The 19,902-nt window shown below is 49.9% G+C and overlaps 1 protein-coding gene across 1 annotated transcript in view; it reads left to right on the top strand.

Annotated features, from left to right (window-relative positions):
* The window catches only part of LOC140388540 (semaphorin-3F-like), a 135,234-nt gene that overhangs the window by 44,189 nt on the left and 71,143 nt on the right, over positions 1-19,902 (top strand). The window lies entirely within an intron of this gene.

Genomic DNA, 19,902 nt, shown 5'->3' with positions numbered 1-19,902 from the left:
CGTAACATAGTAGGATGATATATGTGGCATTACATCCAGTGCGCTTCTTCATATTGTAAAAATATCTGGGGGGGGGGGGGGGGGGCGGGGGGGGGTTGTGGAGGTGGAACATCCCCATATGGTAGAAATCAGAAGCCCCATCCTTCTAAACAGTTTTAGAATTGTTCTCCAAAAAGAACATTGAACTAATCTCCCCATAATAGGCTTTTAATCACAGACATACCATTGGACTGAAGTAGAGGGTCTTATCATTGTGGAGAGAGAGGAAATCAGAGTATCCTAGCACCGTGAGTTTAGGGCTGCCCCAATGGGCTTTAACTTGAGAAATTGGTTTGGAATAGCCCAGTGCCCCGGGAGAAATCCTATAAATTTCTATGCTCACAGAGCACAGCCTGATCTTCTGCCCAAGGACCCCACAACCTTTATCCAACACTGCCCCAGAGGCAGTGGAAATGCTTTCTTGTGAGCAGATCTGATTGAAACAAAAAATGCCTTGCCTTACCCAGAACAGAGCAGTATTTGCAGAGGCTCCACTGGGGGGAAACGCTATGTAATGTGAGGAGATCGAAAGAGAGGAAGGGAAGAGGATGTCAAATACCTCACAGAAAATCCTTGCTGGGATACTTCCATCGTCCCGAAATCTGGAAAACATTACACAGCGAATCAGTGACACAGAACCACCCCTTGCAATTTGAAGGCTGTATGTACCATTGCATGGTAAGCACTGTGGTTATGTGCCGGATCATTGTAAAATTCAAACGATGATGCAATGGGACATGTTGTGGCAGCTGTGTGCCATGGCTCACTTTACCATATCTGTAGGTACACCAAAACAGGATCCACCATGGTACTGGGCTGGATTCTCCGGGCCTCCAGCCGCGTTTCTCGGCGGCGCGCCGTTCGCTGGCGGCGGGATTCTACACTCCCGCCGTTTGTCAATGGGATTTCCCATTGAAGCCACCCCACTCCGCCGGGAAACCCAGGGGTGGGGCTGTGCTGCCAGAGGGAGCAGAGAATCCCATCGAACTCTCTGTCCAGTTGTTTTTGATTTAATCCTTTCCCTGTGCCATCAAACTACTCCAGATTGAAAGAGAGCTCTGAAAGATTCAGCAGTGTCTTAAAGCACTGTGCGTCTATTTTTATGAAATCCAGCACCAATAAAATGCTTAGGTTACACGGCAGAATGTATCTGAAAAGGCAGAAAAAAGTGTTCGACAGTTAAAGTTTTTTCGAGTTGTCTGGAGATATGTACCTTGCAGTTTTGGAGTCCGTTCATACATACTAGGGATAAGTTTATTTGCAACATGTTCACCCGTAGTATGTTTTATGTTTGTGTGGCTATGTTTCAAATCTGGATTTAATCACCTACATTAGGAGCCAAGAGCACGAGTGCCGACTGTTTGACTAAGTTGCTTAATGTGCCAAAGTGATAGATTTAGTTTGGAATAAATGAGACTTGTCAGAAACTTGGTCTGCTGAGCCAGGTGATGCGGCTGTGAGGCCCTCCATCAGTTTACAGACATATATGGGAGCTGTTCCATTTTTACCGAGAGATAGGTTCGAAGGAGGTAGTGTGTCAATACCTTTTGGCTGTGTTTTTATACTGTGACTCCTGTGGAATCCCTAGCAGCATACACAGCGCCGGTTCAATTCCCGTTCCGGCTGAGGTTATTCATGAAGGCCCCGACTTCTCAACCTTGCCCCTCGTCTGAGGTGTGGCGGTCCTCAGGTTAAATCAACACCAGCAAGCTCTCCCCCTCAAAAGGGGAAAGCAGCCAATGGTCGCCTGGGGCTAACGGCGACTTTACTTTTACAGACTTCAGGGGTGCACCAGCAAATAAAGCCAGCGTTTACAAGAATGGGAAAAACACAGAATTATAGGCTCTGTCTCTGAAGGCACACAGCCTTCACCCCAAAATGGATGAATTGATAGCTCAAATAGAAATGAGTATGTATGATCTGATAACCATTTCAGAGACTGGATTCTCCGAAATTGTGTTCGGCGCCGGCCAGAGAATCCAAATTCCCGATAGAATCGGGGGCGGTGCCGCCTCCGCGAGGGGCCGCCCCCTCCAATGCGAGTACACTGCGCCACGTATCCATGGCCTCAGGCCATTGCCTGAAGCTCACCCCCAATGTTCCGCCCCCAACCGGCCGTGTTCCCAACGTGGGTCTCTCATGGTCTCACCCGTCAGGAGCTCAGCGTGGCAGCTGCGGATTCAGTCCGCAGTTGGGGGAGGGCCGATCTGCGGGCAGGGGTGGGCATATTCGGGGCTGGGGGCACTGTGGTGAGGCGGTCCGAGGATGCGCGAGCCGGCTGAAGGGGGGGGGGGACTATTTCGTTGTCCGGGTCCGCAAGCAGCATCTGCCATGAAGCAAAGCGCGGCCACTGCAGGCCGCCACCGCGTGCATGCGTGGCGATGGACCCGGAAATTCTCCGGGGCGTAGAGGCAGCTAGAGCCGGGTGCTCTACGCTGCCTCCCTGCTAGTCCCCAGCAAAACAGGGAATCGGTGACCCTTTTGCGACAGCTTTCCGTCGTTCCTTCGCCGATGTGGGGACATAGTCTCCAAATCGGAGAATCCAGCCCGATTTTCAGGATGACTAAGGTTTGGGACCTAAGTATTCAAGGGTATTTTACATTTCAGAAGGACAGGGAGCTAAGAGAAGGTGATGGAATAGCTCTGTTAAATAAGAATGACATTTGTACCAGGGTGAGAAATGACCTTCAGGAGATCAAGATGTAGAATCAGTTTGGGTAAAGATAAGAAATAGCGAAGATAAGAATTAGGAGTAATTTGTAAGCCCCCTAACAGTAGCTACACCATACGTCACAGTATACAGGAAGAAATAATGGGGGATTGTAAGAAATCTACTGCAATAATCATGAGTGATTTTAATCTTCATAAAGATTGGATGAACCAGTCAGGCAACGATAGCCTGAAAGACGTGTTCTTGAAGTGTATTTGAGACAATTCATTAGAGTAGCACAATCTAGTGCTAAATATTTTAGACCTGGTATTACGCAATGCGACAGGATTAATTAATAACCTCATAGCAACAGTGATCATAACATGATAGAATTTCACATTCAGTTTGAGGGTAACAAGTGTGGGTCTAAGACTAGTGTCTTAGACTTAAATAAAGTGAATTACAAAGGTACGAAGAAAGAATTGGCTAAAGTGAACTGGGAAAATGGGTTAAAAGAGGAACTGAACAGGTTTTTTGGGTCGGTCTTCACAGTGGAAGACACAAATAACATGCCAGTGACTGATGGAAATGAGGCTATGACAGGTGAGGACCTTGAGAGGATTGATATCACCAAGGAGGTAGTGATGGGCAAGCTAATGGGGCTAAAGGTAGACAAGTCTCCTGGCCCTGATGGAATGCATCCCAGAGTGCTAAAAGAGATGGCTAGGGAAATTGCAAATGCACTAGTGATAATTTACCAAAATTCACTAGACTCTGGGGTGGTCCCGGCGGATTGGAAATTAGCAAACGTGACACCACTGTTTAAAAAAGGAGGTAGGCAGAAAGTGGGTAATTATAGGCCAGTGAGCTTAACTTCGGTAGTAGGGAAGATGCTGGAATCTGTCATCAAGGGTGAAATAGCGAGGCATCTGGATGGAAATTGTCCCATTGGACAGACGCAGCATGGGTTCATAAAGGGCAGGTCGTGCCTAACTAATTTAGTGGAATTATTTGGGGACATTAACAGTGCGGTAGATAACGGGGAGCCAATGGATGTGGTATATCTGGATTTCCAGAAAGCCTTTGACAAGGTGCCACACAAAAGGTTGTTGCATAAGATAAAGATGCATGGCATTAAGGGGAAAGTAGAAGATCGAGGATTGGTTAATTAATAGAAAGCAAAGAGTGGGGATTAATGGATGTTTCTCTGGTTGGCAATCAGTAGCTAGTGGTGTCCCTCAGGGATCAGTGTTGGGCCCACAACTGTTCACAATTTACATAGATGATTTGGAGTTGGGGACCAAGGGCAATGTGTCCAAGTTTGCAGACGACACTAAGATAAGTGGTAAAGCAAAAAGTGCAGAGGATACTGGAAGTCTCCAGAGGGATTTGGATAGGCTAAGTGAATGGGCTAGGGTCTGGCAGATGGAATACAATGTTGACAAATGTGAGGTTATCCATTTTGGTAGGAATAACAGCAAAAGGGATTATTATTTAAATGATAAAATATTAAAACATGCTGCTGTGCAGAGAGACCTGGGTGTGCTAGTGCATGAGTTGCAGAACGTTGGTTTTCAGGTGCAACAGGTGATTAAGAAGGCAAATGGAATTTTGTCCTTCATTGCTAGAGGGATGGAGTTTAAGACTAGGGAGGTTATGCTGCAATTGTATAAGGTGTTAGCGAGGCCACACCTGGAGTATTGTGTTCAGTTTTGGTCTCCTTACTTGAGAAAGGACGTACTGGCACTGGAGGGTGTGCAGAGGAGATTCACTAGGTTAATCCCAGAGCTGAAGGGGTTGGATTATGAGGAGAGGTTGAGTAGACTGGGACTGTACTCATTGGAATTTAGAAGGATGAGGGGGGATCTTATAGAAACATATAAGATTATGAAGGGAATAGATAGGATAGATGCGGGCAGGTTGTTTCCACTGGCGGGTAAAAGCAGAACTAGGGGGCATAGCCTCAAAATAAGGGGAAGTAGATTTAGGACTGAGTTTGGGAGGAACTTCTTCACCCAAAGGGTTGTGAATCTATGGAATTCCTTGCCCAGTGAAGCAGTAGAGGCTCCTTCATTAAATGTTTTTAAGATAAAGATAGATAGTTTTTTGAAGAATAAAGGGATTAAGGGTTATGGTGTTCGGGCCGGAAAGTGGAGCTGAGTCCACAAAAGATCAGCCATGATCTCATTGAATGGTGGAGCAGGCTCGAGGGGCCAGATGGCCTACTCCTGCTCCTAGTTCTTATGTTCTTATGTTCTTATGTTCTTATATGACAGTAGAGGAGCAGTGACAAGACGTTTAAGGAGGTACTTCATAACTCTCAGCAAAGATACATTCCATTAAGAAAGTAAGAAAGATCCTATGTGAAGGTGGCTGACTAAGGAAGTTTTGGATGGTCTCAAATTGAAGGAAAAATCATAGAAAACTGCAGAGATCAGTGGTCGGTCAGAAGATTGGACAGATTTTAGAAATCAGCACCGAAGTTCGCACATTCTCCACGTGGTGATTGTATGATTCTATGAACGACTAAAAAATAATGAGGGATAAATTAGAGTATGAGTGAAAGCTCGCGAGAAATTAAAAAAAAACAGATAGGAAGGGTTTCAACAGGTATTTAAAAAGAGTTTCTAAAGTGAGCATTGTTCCCTTCTTGCATGAGATGAAGGAAATAATAATGGAAAACAGGGAGATGGCAGAAGTGTTGAACAGATACTTTCTGCCTATCTTCATAGTTGAAAATCAAGAGGTAAAAGGAAGGAGGAACTTAAAACAATCACAATCACAAGGGGAAACTATTAGACCTAAAGGTCGACAAGGCCCCTGAACCAGATGGCTTCATCCTAGGGTCTTAAAATAAGTGGCTGCAAAGATAGTGGGCACGATTTGACGGAAAAAAAACTAGCGTCCTGTTATGTGCGCGTTTGTGGGGTGTTTCCCGGTACTTGCAGTGTGGAGAACGATGCCGCTATTAAACGGGACTCTGCTTCTCTTTCTGGCCTGGGCGAGGAAGGCCCCGCCTAGTCTGCATTTTCCTTTCATTTCCTGCACTGAGGAGTTTATACTCGCCAGTGCAGGAAGAGATCTGGCTACCATTGTTAAATGGCACCCCGATATCTCAACCCACCCCCCAACAGGACCCCCGGACCCCTCCAACACCCCAACTTACCGATTAGGGAGTTCTCAAGCCCCCCCCATTCCAACTCATAAGGGCAGGACACCCACAGGCCCAATCCCCGGCATGGTCAAGATGTCACCTGGGCACCACCAACCAGGCAGTGCCACCTGGGTACCCTGGAAGTGCCAGGTGGCACCTGAGTGGCACTGCCAGGCTGGTACTGCAAAGGAGCCTGGGTGGCATCAGAAGTGCCAGGATACCAACCTGCCCCCTCCCTACGGCTCCAAATGCCATTCCGCCTGGTCCACATTTGTGGAGACCAGTGCTAAATGACACTCAGCCGGGGTCTCCAAGGCGAGTGGATTCAATCCCGTTTGATCTCATTAGATCCCTTTAGGTCTCGCAGGGCATCACAGGCCGGGTAAATCTTGCGAGAGGCCTTTGCCCGATTTACCGGCCGCATTGTGTCCCGAGTCGGGTGTGGCGCGGTCGTTAGATCACGCCCAATAGATGCATTGGCTGTGACCTTCCCAAATTCCAAAGATTCTGGAACGATTCCAGTGAAATGGAAAATCATAAATGCAACACCTTTATTAAAAGGAGGAGGGTGACAGAAACCACAAAATTGTAGGCCAGTTAGCTTAACATCTGTCATCAGAAAAAAGCTGGAATCCATTATTAAAGAAGTAATAGCAGGACACTTAGTGCATCAGAACACAATCAGGCAGAGTCAACATGGTTTTGTGAAAAGGAAATCTAATTTGTTAGAGATCTTTGAGGAAGCACCACACATGATGGCTAAAGTGGTACCTGTAACAGTGGAGTACTTGGATTTCCAAAGGGCATTCAATAAGGTGCCACATCAAAGGTTACTGCACAAAATAAGAGCTCATAGTATAGTAGTGACATATTAGCATGGATAGAGAATTGGTTCGCTAACAGGAAGCAAACAGTAGGGGTAAATGGGCCATGTTTGTGTTGACAAGCTGTAACTAGTGGAGTGCCACAGGGATGAGTGCCAAGGTGTCAATGATGAACAATCTATTCTCTATTAATTAACTTCGATGACGGGACCAATTACAAATTTAGCTAAATTTACTGATGATATAAAGACATGCAGGAAAGTCAGCTGTCAAGATTCATAGATTCATAGAATTTACAGTGCAGAAGGAGGCCATTCGGCCCATCGAGTCTGCACCGGCTCTTTGAAAGAGCACCCTACCCAATCCCACACCTCCACCCTATCCCCATAACCCAGTAACCCGACCCAACACTAAGGGCAATTTTGGACACTAAGGGCAATTTTAGCATGACCAATCCACCTAACCTGCACATCTTTGGACTATGGGAGGAAACCGGAGCCCCCGGAGGAAACCCACGCACACATGGGGAGAACGTGCAGACTCCACACAGACAGTGAGCCAAGCCGGGAATCAAACCTGGGACCCTGGAGCTGTGAAGCAATTGTGCTAACCACCATGCTACCATGCGGCCCCTAAGAGGACATGAAGAGTCTACAAAGGATTTTGATAGGTGAAGTGAGTGGGCAGAAATTTGGCAGATGGAGTTTAAAGTGGAATTTGTCCACTTTGACAGGAGGAATAGAAGCGGTATATTATTTAAATGGAGAGAAACTGTGGAACCCGAGGGTACAGGAAGATCTGGGTGGCATGGTACATTAATCACATAATCTTAGTCCGTAGTTACAGCAAGTGATTCGGAAGACAAATGGAATGTTGGGATTTATTGACACGGAAATCAAGTATAAAAGTAACCTTTCCTAGACAGCAGCGGAAACCGGGTCATTGAATACATTCAAGACCAAGTTGGATAGATTTTTGATCGGCAAGGGAAAAGATGGTGTTATTGGGGCAGCGAGGGAGGGGCTTGCAGGAATGTGGAGTCAAAGCCAGAATCAGATTAGCCATGATCTCACCAAATGACGGAGCAGCCTCGAAGGGCCAATTGGACTACCCCTGCTCCTAATTCCTGTGCTCTTGTGTTTCCAAGCTATCGATGAGCATTCCGACTAGCTAGCTGTGGCTTGGTGCTAACCCTTGCACCGATGATTCAGGTGGTTGGGGGTTCAAGTGGCCCTCCAGAGAGTTTGAGCACAGAACCTAGGGTGAAGCACCAGGGCCGGCACTGTCAGATGGTGACATCTTTCAGATGAGACCTTAAACCTATGCTTCTCGGGTAGATGTACAAAGAGCAAAGGAGTTTCTCTTGGTGTTTTAACCAATGTCCATACCTCAACTAACATCACTCACAACACAGTTTCTGGCCATTATCACTTTTGCACAAGTTGGTTGCCATTTTTCCCACAGTGCAACAATAACACTTCAAAAGCGCCGCATTGGATGTAAACGGGTTTGGCCTGTCCTGAGGTCAGTGAAGACACTGTATGAATAGTTCTGTTACTCACATGCTTGTAAAGAAATAGGAAAAAGGGATTGGCAAACACGTCTCGTGGAAAGTTAAATCTGGAAGAATAATCTCCCTGGGTGGTGAGCAGTGATGAAGTCGATCCTAATTCTTGGTGGTCAGGGGAGGTTGAGGGATTGCGTCACACAACTCGATTGTGTTGTTCCAACCCATCGACAACCCAACAGAGTTATTGCCATCAAACTGTCAGCGGGAGAGAGAGAGGGAATTTTCTGCCGTCACGAGAGGGAAGTTGAGTCACCTCGACCTCCTGGCAAGAATCAAAAGATCCCTTCAACACCCCCCCCCCCCCCCCCCGCCCCCCCAACCCCGCGCCCCCCAAGGAAAGCTGACGGCTTTTAATAAATCCGAGTGCAAAGCCTTTCAGAACAGTCGATGATTTATCAGCAAGTAAAACGCAATTCTGTGAAATCAGCATGCTTCCTTTTCCTCCCTCAACAAAACTATGTGGCCCGACCCTGAGGAGCATTTAGTGACCGGAATCTCTTGTTGGTATGCTGCTCGCTTGTTTTGAAAGAAAAATCATTACTTTGTCTGGGCTTGATGCCAAACTGTGAGGAGTTGAGGAGTGATGCGTATGCTAGGCTTGCGGTGCCATTGCTTCGAGAGGCCGCCTGATAGTCCTCAGCAGCTCTGCGTTAATCTGGCCTCCCAACCGAAGCCCTCGGTGAGGTATGTCATTAATCGTCACGCTGAGAGGAAACATTTGATCTTATTTACGTAGTAGAGCTGGGTCAACTGGACTGGGTGCTTGTCCGCAATTCTCACTCTCAAAGTTCATTTAATTGAAGGGGGGGTACAAATGGGGAAAAAAGGCAGGGATTGTGTTCAATCACTGCACTAAAATACATGAGTAAAATATTGGCAATGCATTCAGCGCGCCAGGTGGCAATTCTGTTTTTTCTTTGCTGTCATCGCCCATGAAATAAACGATAATATTTAGTTTGGGAGAATAATGCACAGCACGCTGCCACTGAATATGAAGGGTGTCATGATATTCAAACACACATCACAACACACACATCATGATAGACAGACCAACAGACCAATTAGCACACACAACACGACAGCCAATCACAGACAAGAGCAGACACAGCATAAGACAAGAAACACGACACCTGCTGGCCAGTCCATCTGGAGACAGGACAAGGCCAGGACATCATTAACAAGACACTCATACAGTCACCACGTGCTGAGTACCAAGTCAGATGTGTAAATAACTAGTTGGAATAAATCTGCGTTGTACCAATCGCAACCGTGTTGGTTCGTCTGTACCTCAGAGCACCCAATACCACAAAGGATGCAGCAACAAGCCCCTCATTTTCCTCACAGTGACCCCTCAATCTCAACTGTGCTGTTCACTGTGGAGGCCACATCGTACCATGCCGCCAGGAGCGATGTATTCAGATAGACCAAATGCAGCAGTCCTCAGGGTTTAGACTGAATTTCAATGGGGCCTGCAGCTGGAGTTAGTTTTCATCAGCCTTGTTTGCACAGAGTGAATATCCATGGACTGTGACACTCGGAGGGAATGGCTGAATCGCTCACATACTCAGTGTTACTTCCAACAGTTTCAGATGGCAGAGTGCACACCGGTCAGTGTCCAGGACAGAGAGTGAGCTCCTGTCAGTGTCTAGTACAGAGAGTGCACACCGGTCAGTGTCCAGGACAGAGAGTGAGCTGCTGTCAGTGTCCAATACAGATTGTGAGGTCCTGTCAGTGTCCAGTACAGATTGTGAGCTCCTGTCAGTGTCCAGTACAGAGAGTGAGTTCCTGTCACTGTCCAGTACAGGGTGAGCTCCTGTCAGTGTCCAGTACAGAGTGAGCTCCTGTCAGTGTCCAGTACAGACAGTGAGCTCCTGTCAGTGTCCAGCACAGAGAGTGAGCTCCTGTCACTGTCCAGTACAGAGAGTGAGCTCCTGTCAGTGTCCAGTACAGAGAGTGAGCTCCTGTCAGTGTCCAGTACAGAGAGTGAGCTCCTGTCAGTGTCCAGTACAGACTGAGCTCCTGTCAGTGTCCAGTACAGAGAGTGAGCTCCTGTCACTGTCCAGTACAGAGAGTGAGCTCCTGTCACTGTCCAGTACAGAGAGTGAGCTCATGTCAGTGTCCAGTACAGAGTGAGCTCCTGTCAGTGTCCAGTACAGAGTGAGCTCCTGTCAGTGTCCAGTACAGAGTGAGCTCCTGTCACTGTCCAGTACAGAGAGTGAGCTCCTGTCAGTGTCCAGTACAGAGAGTGAGCTCCTGTCAGTGGCCAGTACAGAGTGAGCTCCTGTCAGTGTCCAGTACAGGGTGAGCTCCTGTCAGTGTCCAGTACAGAGAGTGAGCTCCTATCAGTGTCCAGTACAGAGAGTGAGCTCCTGTCAGTGTCCAGTACAGAGTGAGCTCCTGTCAGTGTCCAGTACAGAGTGAGCTCCTGTCAGTGTCCAGTGCAGAGAGTGTGCTCCTGTCACTGTCCAGTACAGAGAGTGAGCTCCTGTCAGTGTCCAGTGCAGAGAGTGAGCTCCTGTCAGTGTCCAGTACAGAGAGTGAGCTCCTGACAGTGTCCAGTACAGAGTGAGCTCCTGTCACTCTCCAGTACAGAGAGTGAGCTCCTGTCAGTGTCCAGTACAGAGAGTGAGCCCCTGTCACTGTCCAGTACAGAGTGAGCTCCTGTCACTGTTCAGTACAGAGAGTGAGCTCCTGTCACTGTTCAGTACAGGGAGTGAGCTCCTGTCTGTGTCCAGTACAGAGTGAGCTCCTGTCACTGTCCAGTACAGAGAGTGAGCTCCTGTCAGTGTCCAGTACAGAGTGAGCTCCTGTCAGTGTCCAGTACAGAGAGTGAGCTCCTGTCAGTGTCCAGTACAGAGAGTGAGCTCCTGTCACTGTCCAGTACAGAGTGAGCTCCTGTAACTGTCCAGTAGTGAATGAGCTCCTGTCTGTGTCCAGTACAGAGTGAGCTCCTGTCACTGTCCAGTACAGAGAGTGAGCTCCTGTCACTGTCCAGTACAGAGAGTGTGCTCCTGTCAGTGTCCAGTACAGAGAGTGAGCTCCTGTCAGTGTCCAGTACAGAGTGAGTTCATGTCAGTGTCCAGTACAGAGAGTGAGCTCCTGTCAGTGTCCAGTACAGAGAGTGAGCTCCTGTCACTGTCCAGTACAGAGTGAGCTCCTGTAACTGTCCAGTACAGAGTGAGCTCCTGTCTGTGTCCAGTACAGAGTGTGAGCTCCTGTCAGTGTCCAGTACAGGGTGAGCTCCTGTCAGTGTCCAGTACTGAGTTAGCTCCTGTCTGTGTCCAGTACAGAGTGAGCTCCTGTCAGAGTCCAGTACAGAGAGTGTGCTCCTGTCACTGTCCAGTACAGACAGTGAGCTCCTGTCACTGTCCAATACAGAGAGTGAGCTCCTGTCACTGTCCAGTACAGAGAGTGTGCTCCTGTCAGTGTCCAGTACAGACAGTGAGCTCCTGTCAGTGTCCAGTACTGAGTTAGCTCCTGTCTGTGTCCAGTACAGAGTGAGCTCCTGTCAGAGTCCAGTACAGAGAGTGTGCTCCTGTCACTGTCCAGTACAGACAGTGAGCTCCTGTCAGTGTCCAGTACAGACAGTAAGCTCCTGTCACTGTCCAGTACAGAGAGTGAGTTCCTGTCAGTGTCCAGTACAGAGAGTGAGCTCCTGTCAGTGTCCAGTACAGTGTGAGCTCCTGTCAGTGTCCAGTACAGAGAGTGAGCTCCTGTCAGTGTCCAGTACAGAGTGAGCTCCTGTCAGTGTCCAGTACAGAGTGCGCTCCTGTCACTGTCCAGTACAGAGTGAGCTCCTGTCAGTGTCCAGTACAGAGTGAGCTCCTGTCTGTGTCCAGTACAGAGACTGAGCTCCTGTCAGTGTCCAGTACAGAGTGAGCTCCTGTCAGTGTCCAGTACAGAGAGTGAGCTCCTGTCACTGTCCAGTACAGAGTGAGCTCCTGTCAGTGTACAGTACAGAGTGAGCTCCTGTCAGTGTCCAGTACAGAGACTGAGCTCCTGTCAGTGTCCAGTACAGAGAGTGAGCTCCTGTCACTGTCCAGTACAGAGAGTGAGCTCCTGTCACTGTCCAGTACAGAGTGAGCTCCTGTCACTGTCCAGTACAGAGAGTGAGCTCCTGTCAGTGTCCAGTACAGAGTGAGCTCCTGTCACTGTCCAGTACAGAGAGTGAGCTCCTGTCACTGTCCAGTACAGAGAGTGAGCTCCTGTCAGTGTCCAGTACAGACAGTGAGCTCATGTCAGTGTCCAGTACAGAGAGTGAGCTCCTGTCAGTGTCCAGTACAGAGAGTGCTCCTGTCAGTGTCCAGTACAGAGTGAGCTCCTGTCAGTGTCCAGTACAGAGAGTGACCTCCTGTCACTGTCCAGTACAGACAGTGAACTACTGCCTGTGTCCAGTACAGAGTGAGCTCCTGTCAGTGTCCAGTACAGAGAGTGAGCTCCTGTCGCTGTCCAGTACAGAGAGTGAGCTCCTGTCAGTGTCCAGTACAGAGAGTAAGCTCCTGTCAGTGTCCAGTACAGAGAGTGAGCTCCTGTCAGTGTCCAGTACAGAGAGTGAGCTCCTGTCACTGTCCAGTACAGAGTGAGCTCCAGTCACTGTCCAGTACAGAGACTGAGCTCCTGTCAGTGTCCAGTACAGAGAGTGAGCTCCTGTCAGTGTCCAGTACAGAGTGAGCTCCTGTCTGTGTCCAGTACAGAGTGAGCTCCTGTCACTGTCCAGTACAGAGAGTGAGCTCCTGTCAGTGTCCAGTACAGAGTGAGCTCCTGTCAGTGTCCAGTACAGAGACTGAGCTCCTGTCAGTGTCCAGTACAGAGTGAGCTCCTGTCAGTGTCCAGTACAGAGAGTGAGCTCCTGTCACTGTCCAGTACAGAGTGAGCTCCTGTCAGTGTACAGTACAGAGTGAGCTCCTGTCAGTGTCCAGTACAGAGACTGAGCTCCTGTCAGTGTCCAGTACAGAGAGTGAGCTCCTGTCACTGTCCAGTACAGAGAGTGAGCTCCTGTCACTGTCCAGTACAGAGTGAGCTCCTGTCAGTGTCCAGTACAGAGAGTGAGCTCCTGTCAGTGTCCAGTACAGAGTGAGCTCCTGTCACTGTCCAGTACAGAGAGTGTGCTCCTGTCAGTGTCCAGTACAGAGAGTGACCTCCTGTCACTGTCCAGTACAGAGTGAGCTCCTGTCACTGTCCAGTACAGAGAGTGTGCTCCTGTCAGTGTCCAGTACAGAGAGTGAGCTCCTGTCAGTGTACACTACAGAGAGTGAGCTCCTGTCAGTGTCCAGTACAGAGTGAGCTCCTGTCTGTGTCCAGTACAGAGTGAGCTCCTGTCAGTGTCCAGTACAGAGTGAGCTCCTGTCTGTGTCCAGTACAGAGTGAACTCCTGTCAGTGTCCAGTACAGAGAGTGAGCTCCTGTCAGTGTCCAGTACAGAGTGAGCTCCTGTCAATGTCCAGTACAGAGAGTGAGCTCCTGTCAGTGTCCAGTACAGAGAGTGAGCTCCTGTCACTGTCCAGTACAGAGAGTGAGCTCCTGTCAGTGTCCAGTACAGAGAGTGAGCTCCTGTCACTGTCCAGTACAGAGTGAGCTCCTGTAACTGTCCAGTAGTGAATGAGCTCCTGTCTGTGTCCAGTACAGAGTGAGCTCCTGTCACTGTCCAGTACAGAGAGTGAGCTCCTGTCAGTGTCCAGTACAGAGAGTGAGCTCCTGTCAGTGTCCAGTACAGAGTGAGCTCATGTCAGTGTCCAGTACAGAGAGTGAGCTCCTGTCAGTGTCCAGTACAGAGAGTGAGCTACTGTCACTGTCCAGTACAGAGTGAGCTCCTGTAACTGTCCAGTAGTGAATGAGCTCCTGTCTGTGTCCAGTACAGAGTGAGCTCCTGTCACTGTCCAGTACAGAGAGTGAGCTCCTGTCACTGTCCAGTACAGAGAGTGTGCTCCTGTCAGTGTCCAGTACAGACAGTGAGCTCCTGTCAGTGTCCAGTACTGAGTTAGCTCCTGTCTGTGTCCAGTACAGAGTGAGCTCCTGTCAGAGTCCAGTACAGAGAATGTGCTCCTGTCACTGTCCAGTACAGACAGTGAGCTCCTGTCAGTGTCCAGTACAGACAGTGAGCTCCTGTCACTGTCCAGTACAGAGAGTGAGTTCCTGTCAGTATCCAGTACAGAGAGTGAGCTCCTGTCAGTGTACAGTACAGAGTGAGCTCCTGTCAGTGTCCAGTACAGAGAGTGAGCTCCTGTCAGTGTCCAGTACAGAGTGAGCTCCTGTCAGTGTACAGTACAGAGAGTGAGCTCCTGTCAGTGTCCAGTACAGAGTGAGCTCCTGTCAGTGTCCAGTACAGACAGTGAGCTCCTGTCAGTGTCCAGTACAGAGTGAGCTCCTGTCAGTGTACAGTACAGAGAGTTAGCTCCTGTCAGTGTCCAGTACAGAGTGAGCTCCTGTCAGTGTCCAGTACAGACAGTGAGCTCCTGTCAGTGTCCAGTACAGGGTCAGCTCCTGTCAGTGTCCAGTACAGGGTGAGCTCCTGTCTGTGTCCAGTAGAGAGAGTGAGCTCCTGTCAGTGTCCAGTACAGAGAGTGAGCTCCTGTCAGTGTCCAGTACAGAGAGTGAGCTCCTGTCAGTGTCCAGTACAGGGTGAGCTCCTGTCAGTGTCCAGTACAGAGGATGAGCTCCTGTCAGTGTCCAGTACAGACAGTGAGCTCCTGTCAGTGTCCAGTACAGAGAGTGAGCTCCTGTCAGTGTCCAGTACAGACAGTGAGCTCCTGTCAGTGTCCAGTACAGAGTCAGCTCCTGTCAGTGTACAGTACAGAGAGTGAGCTCCTGTCAGTGTCCAGTACAGAGTGAGCTCCTGTCAGTGTCCAGTACAGAGTGAGCTCCTGTCAGTGTCCAGTACAGACAGTGAGCTCCTGTCAGTGTCCAGTACAGACAGTGAGCTCCTGTCACTGTCCAGTACAGAGAGTGAGCTCCTGTCAGTGTCCAGTACAGAGAGTGAGCTCCTGTCACTGTCCAGTACAGAGAGTGAGCTCCTGTCACTGTCCAGTACAGAGTGAGCTCCTGTCAGTGTCCAGTACAGAGTGTGAGCTCCTGTCAGTGTCCAGTACAGACAGTGAGCTCCTGTCAGTGTCCAGTACAGAGTGAGCTCCTGTCACAGTCCAGCACAGACAGTGAGCTCCTGTCAGTGTCCAGTACAGAGTGAGCTCCTGTCACTGTCCAGTACAGAGAGTGAGCTCCTGTCACTGTCCAGTACAGAGAGTGAGCTCCTGTCAGTGTCCAGTACAGAGTGAGCTCCTGTCAGTGTCCAGTACAGAGAGTGAGCTCCTGTCACTGTCCAGTACAGAGTGAGCTCCTGTCAGTGTCCAGTACAGAGAGTGAGCTCCTGTCAGTGTCCAGTACAGAGAGTGAGCTCCTATCAGTGTCCAGTACAGAGTGAGCTCCTGTCAGTGTCCAGTACAGAGTGAACTCCTGTCAGTGTCCAGTACAGAGTGAGCTCCTGTCAGTGTCCAGTACAGACAGTGAGCTCCTGTCAGTGTCCAGTACAGAGTGAGCTCCTGTCAGTGTCCAGTACAGGGTGAGCTCCTGTCAGTGTCCAGTACAGAGAGTGAGCTCCTATCAGTGTCCAGTACAGAGAGTGAGCTCCTGTCAGTGTCCAGTACAGAGTGAGCTCCTGTCAGTGTCCAGTACAGAGTGAGCTCCTGTCAGTGTCCAGTGCAAAGAGTGTGCTCCTGTCACTGTCCAGTACAGAGAGTGAGCTCCTGTCAGTGTCCAGTGCAGAGAGTGAGCTCCTGTCAGTGTCCAGTACAGAGAGTGAGCTCCTGACAGTGTCCAGTACAGAGTGAGCTCCTGTCACTCTCCAGTACAGAGAGTGAGCTCCTGTCAGTGTCCAGTACAGAGAGTGAGCCCCTGTCACTGTCCAGTACAGAGTGAGCTCCTGTCACTGTTCAGTACAGAGAGTGAGCTCCTGTCACTGTTCAGTACAGGGAGTGAGCTCCTGTCTGTGTCCAGTACAGAGTGAGCTCCTGTCACTGTCCAGTACAGAGAGTGAGCTCCTGTCAGTGTCCAGTACAGAGTGAGCTCCTGTCAGTGTCCAGTACAGAGAGTGAGCTCCTGTCAGTGTCCAGTACAGAGAGTGAGCTCCTGTCACTGTCCAGTACAGAGTGAGCTCCTGTAACTGTCCAGTAGTGAATGAGCTCCTGTCTGTGTCCAGTACAGAGTGAGCTCCTGTCACTGTCCAGTACAGAGAGTGAGCTCCTGTCACTGTCCAGTACAGAGAGTGTGCTCCTGTCAGTGTCCAGTACAGAGAGTGAGCTCCTGTCAGTGTCCAGTACAGAGTGAGTTCATGTCAGTGTCCAGTACAGAGAGTGAGCTCCTGTCAGTGTCCAGTACAGAGAGTGAGCTCCTGTCACTGTCCAGTACAGAGTGAGCTCCTGTAACTGTCCAGTACAGAGTGAGCTCCTGTCTGTGTCCAGTACAGAGTGTGAGCTCCTGTCAGTGTCCAGTACAGGGTGAGCTCCTGTCAGTGTCCAGTACTGAGTTAGCTCCTGTCTGTGTCCAGTACAGAGTGAGCTCCTGTCAGAGTCCAGTACAGAGAGTGTGCTCCTGTCACTGTCCAGTACAGACAGTGAGCTCCTGTCACTGTCCAATACAGAGAGTGAGCTCCTGTCACTGTCCAGTACAGAGAGTGTGCTCCTGTCAGTGCCCAGTACAGACAGTGAGCTCCTGTCAGTGTCCAGTACTGAGTTAGCTCCTGTCTGTGTCCAGTACAGAGTGAGCTCCTGTCAGAGTCCAGTACAGAGAGTGTGCTCCTGTCACTGTCCAGTACAGACAGTGAGCTCCTGTCAGTGTCCAGTACAGACAGTAAGCTCCTGTCACTGTCCAGTACAGAGAGTGAGTTCCTGTCAGTGTCCAGTACAGAGAGTGAGCTCCTGTCAGTGTCCAGTACAGTGTGAGCTCCTGTCAGTGTCCAGTACAGAGAGTGAGCTCCTGTCAGTGTCCAGTACAGAGTGAGCTCCTGTCAGTGTCCAGTACAGAGTGCGCTCCTGTCACTGTCCAGTACAGAGTGAGCTCCTGTCAGTGTCCAGTACAGAGTGAGCTCCTGTCTGTGTCCAGTACAGAGACTGAGCTCCTGTCAGTGTCCAGTACAGAGTGAGCTCCTGTCAGTGTCCAGTACAGAGAGTGAGCTCCTGTCACTGTCCAGTACAGAGTGAGCTCCTGTCAGTGTACAGTACAGAGTGAGCTCCTGTCAGTGTCCAGTACAGAGACTGAGCTCCTGTCAGTGTCCAGTACAGAGAGTGAGCTCCTGTCACTGTCCAGTACAGAGAGTGAGCTCCTGTCACTGTCCAGTACAGAGTGAGCTCCTGTCACTGTCCAGTACAGAGAGTGAGCTCCTGTCAGTGTCCAGTACAGAGTGAGCTCCTGTCACTGTCCAGTACAGAGAGTGAGCTCCTGTCACTGTCCAGTACAGAGAGTGAGCTCCTGTCAGTGTCCAGTACAGACAGTGAGCTCATGTCAGTGTCCAGTACAGAGAGTGAGCTCCTGTCAGTGTCCAGTACAGAGAGTGCTCCTGTCAGTGTCCAGTACAGAGTGAGCTCCTGTCAGTGTCCAGTACAGAGAGTGACCTCCTGTCACTGTCCAGTACAGACAGTGAACTACTGCCTGTGTCCAGTACAGAGTGAGCTCCTGTCAGTGTCCAGTACAGAGAGTGAGCTCCTGTCGCTGTCCAGTACAGAGAGTGAGCTCCTGTCAGTGTCCAGTACAGAGAGTAAGCTCCTGTCAGTGTCCAGTACAGAGAGTGAGCTCCTGTCAGTGTCCAGTACAGAGAGTGAGCTCCTGTCACTGTCCAGTACAGAGTGAGCTCCAGTCACTGTCCAGTACAGAGACTGAGCTCCTGTCAGTGTCCAGTACAGAGAGTGAGCTCCTGTCAGTGTCCAGTACAGAGTGAGCTCCTGTCTGTGTCCAGTACAGAGTGAGCTCCTGTCACTGTCCAGTACAGAGAGTGAGCTCCTGTCAGTGTCCAGTACAGAGTGAGCTCCTGTCAGTGTCCAGTACAGAGACTGAGCTCCTGTCAGTGTCCAGTACAGAGTGAGCTCCTGTCAGTGTCCAGTACAGAGAGTGAGCTCCTGTCACTGTCCAGTACAGAGTGAGCTCCTGTCAGTGTACAGTACAGAGTGAGCTCCTGTCAGTGTCCAGTACAGAGACTGAGCTCCTGTCAGTGTCCAGTACAGAGAGTGAGCTCCTGTCACTGTCCAGTACAGAGAGTGAGCTCCTGTCACTGTCCAGTACAGAGTGAGCTCCTGTCAGTGTCCAGTACAGAGAGTGAGCTCCTGTCAGTGTCCAGTACAGAGTGAGCTCCTGTCACTGTCCAGTACAGAGAGTGTGCTCCTGTCAGTGTCCAGTACAGAGAGTGACCTCCTGTCACTGTCCAGTACAGAGTGAGCTCCTGTCACTGTCCAGTACAGAGAGTGTGCTCCTGTCAGTGTCCAGTACAGAGAGTGAGCTCCTGTCAGTGTACACTACAGAGAGTGAGCTCCTGTCAGTGTCCAGTACAGAGTGAGCTCCTGTCTGTGTCCAGTACAGAGTGAGCTCCTGTCAGTGTCCAGTACAGAGTGAGCTCCTGTCTGTGTCCAGTACAGAGTGAACTCCTGTCAGTGTCCAGTACAGAGAGTGAGCTCCTGTCAGTGTCCAGTACAGAGTGAGCTCCTGTCAATGTCCAGTACAGAGAGTGAGCTCCTGTCAGTGTCCAGTACAGAGAGTGAGCTCCTGTCACTGTCCAGTACAGAGAGTGAGCTCCTGTCAGTGTCCAGTACAGAGAGTGAGCTCCTGTCACTGTCCAGTACAGAGTGAGCTCCTGTAACTGTCCAGTAGTGAATGAGCTCCTGTCTGTGTCCAGTACAGAGTGAGCTCCTGTCACTGTCCAGTACAGAGAGTGAGCTCCTGTCAGTGTCCAGTACAGAGAGTGAGCTCCTGTCAGTGTCCAGTACAGAGTGAGCTCATGTCAGTGTCCAGTACAGAGAGTGAGCTCCTGTCAGTGTCCAGTACAGAGAGTGAGCTACTGTCACTGTCCAGTACAGAGTGAGCTCCTGTAACTGTCCAGTAGTGAATGAGCTCCTGTCTGTGTCCAGTACAGAGTGAGCTCCTGTCACTGTCCAGTACAGAGAGTGAGCTCCTGTCACTGTCCAGTACAGAGAGTGTGCTCCTGTCAGTGTCCAGTACAGACAGTGAGCTCCTGTCAGTGTCCAGTACTGAGTTAGTTCCTGTCTGTGTCCAGTACAGAGTGAGCTCCTGTCAGAGTCCAGTACAGAGAGTGTGCTCCTGTCACTGTCCAGTACAGACAGTGAGCTCCTGTCAGTGTCCAGTACAGACAGTGAGCTCCTGTCACTGTCCAGTACAGAGAGTGAGTTCCTGTCAGTATCCAGTACAGAGAGTGAGCTCCTGTCAGTGTACAGTACAGAGTGAGCTCCTGTCAGTGTCCAGTACAGAGAGTGAGCTCCTGTCAGTGTCCAGTACAGAGTGAGCTCCTGTCAGTGTACAGTACAGAGAGTGAGCTCCTGTCAGTGTCCAGTACAGAGTGAGCTCCTGTCAGTGTCCAGTACAGACAGTGAGCTCCTGTCAGTGTCCAGTACAGAGTGAGCTCCTGTCAGTGTACAGTACAGAGAGTTAGCTCCTGTCAGTGTCCAGTACAGAGT

The sequence above is a fragment of the Scyliorhinus torazame genome, chromosome 13 (assembly GCF_047496885.1).
Source record: "Scyliorhinus torazame isolate Kashiwa2021f chromosome 13, sScyTor2.1, whole genome shotgun sequence".
Taxonomy (NCBI): domain Eukaryota; kingdom Metazoa; phylum Chordata; class Chondrichthyes; order Carcharhiniformes; family Scyliorhinidae; genus Scyliorhinus; species Scyliorhinus torazame.
The sequence above is the reverse complement of the archived record's forward strand: the minus strand, read 5'-3'. Positions and strand labels throughout refer to the sequence as shown.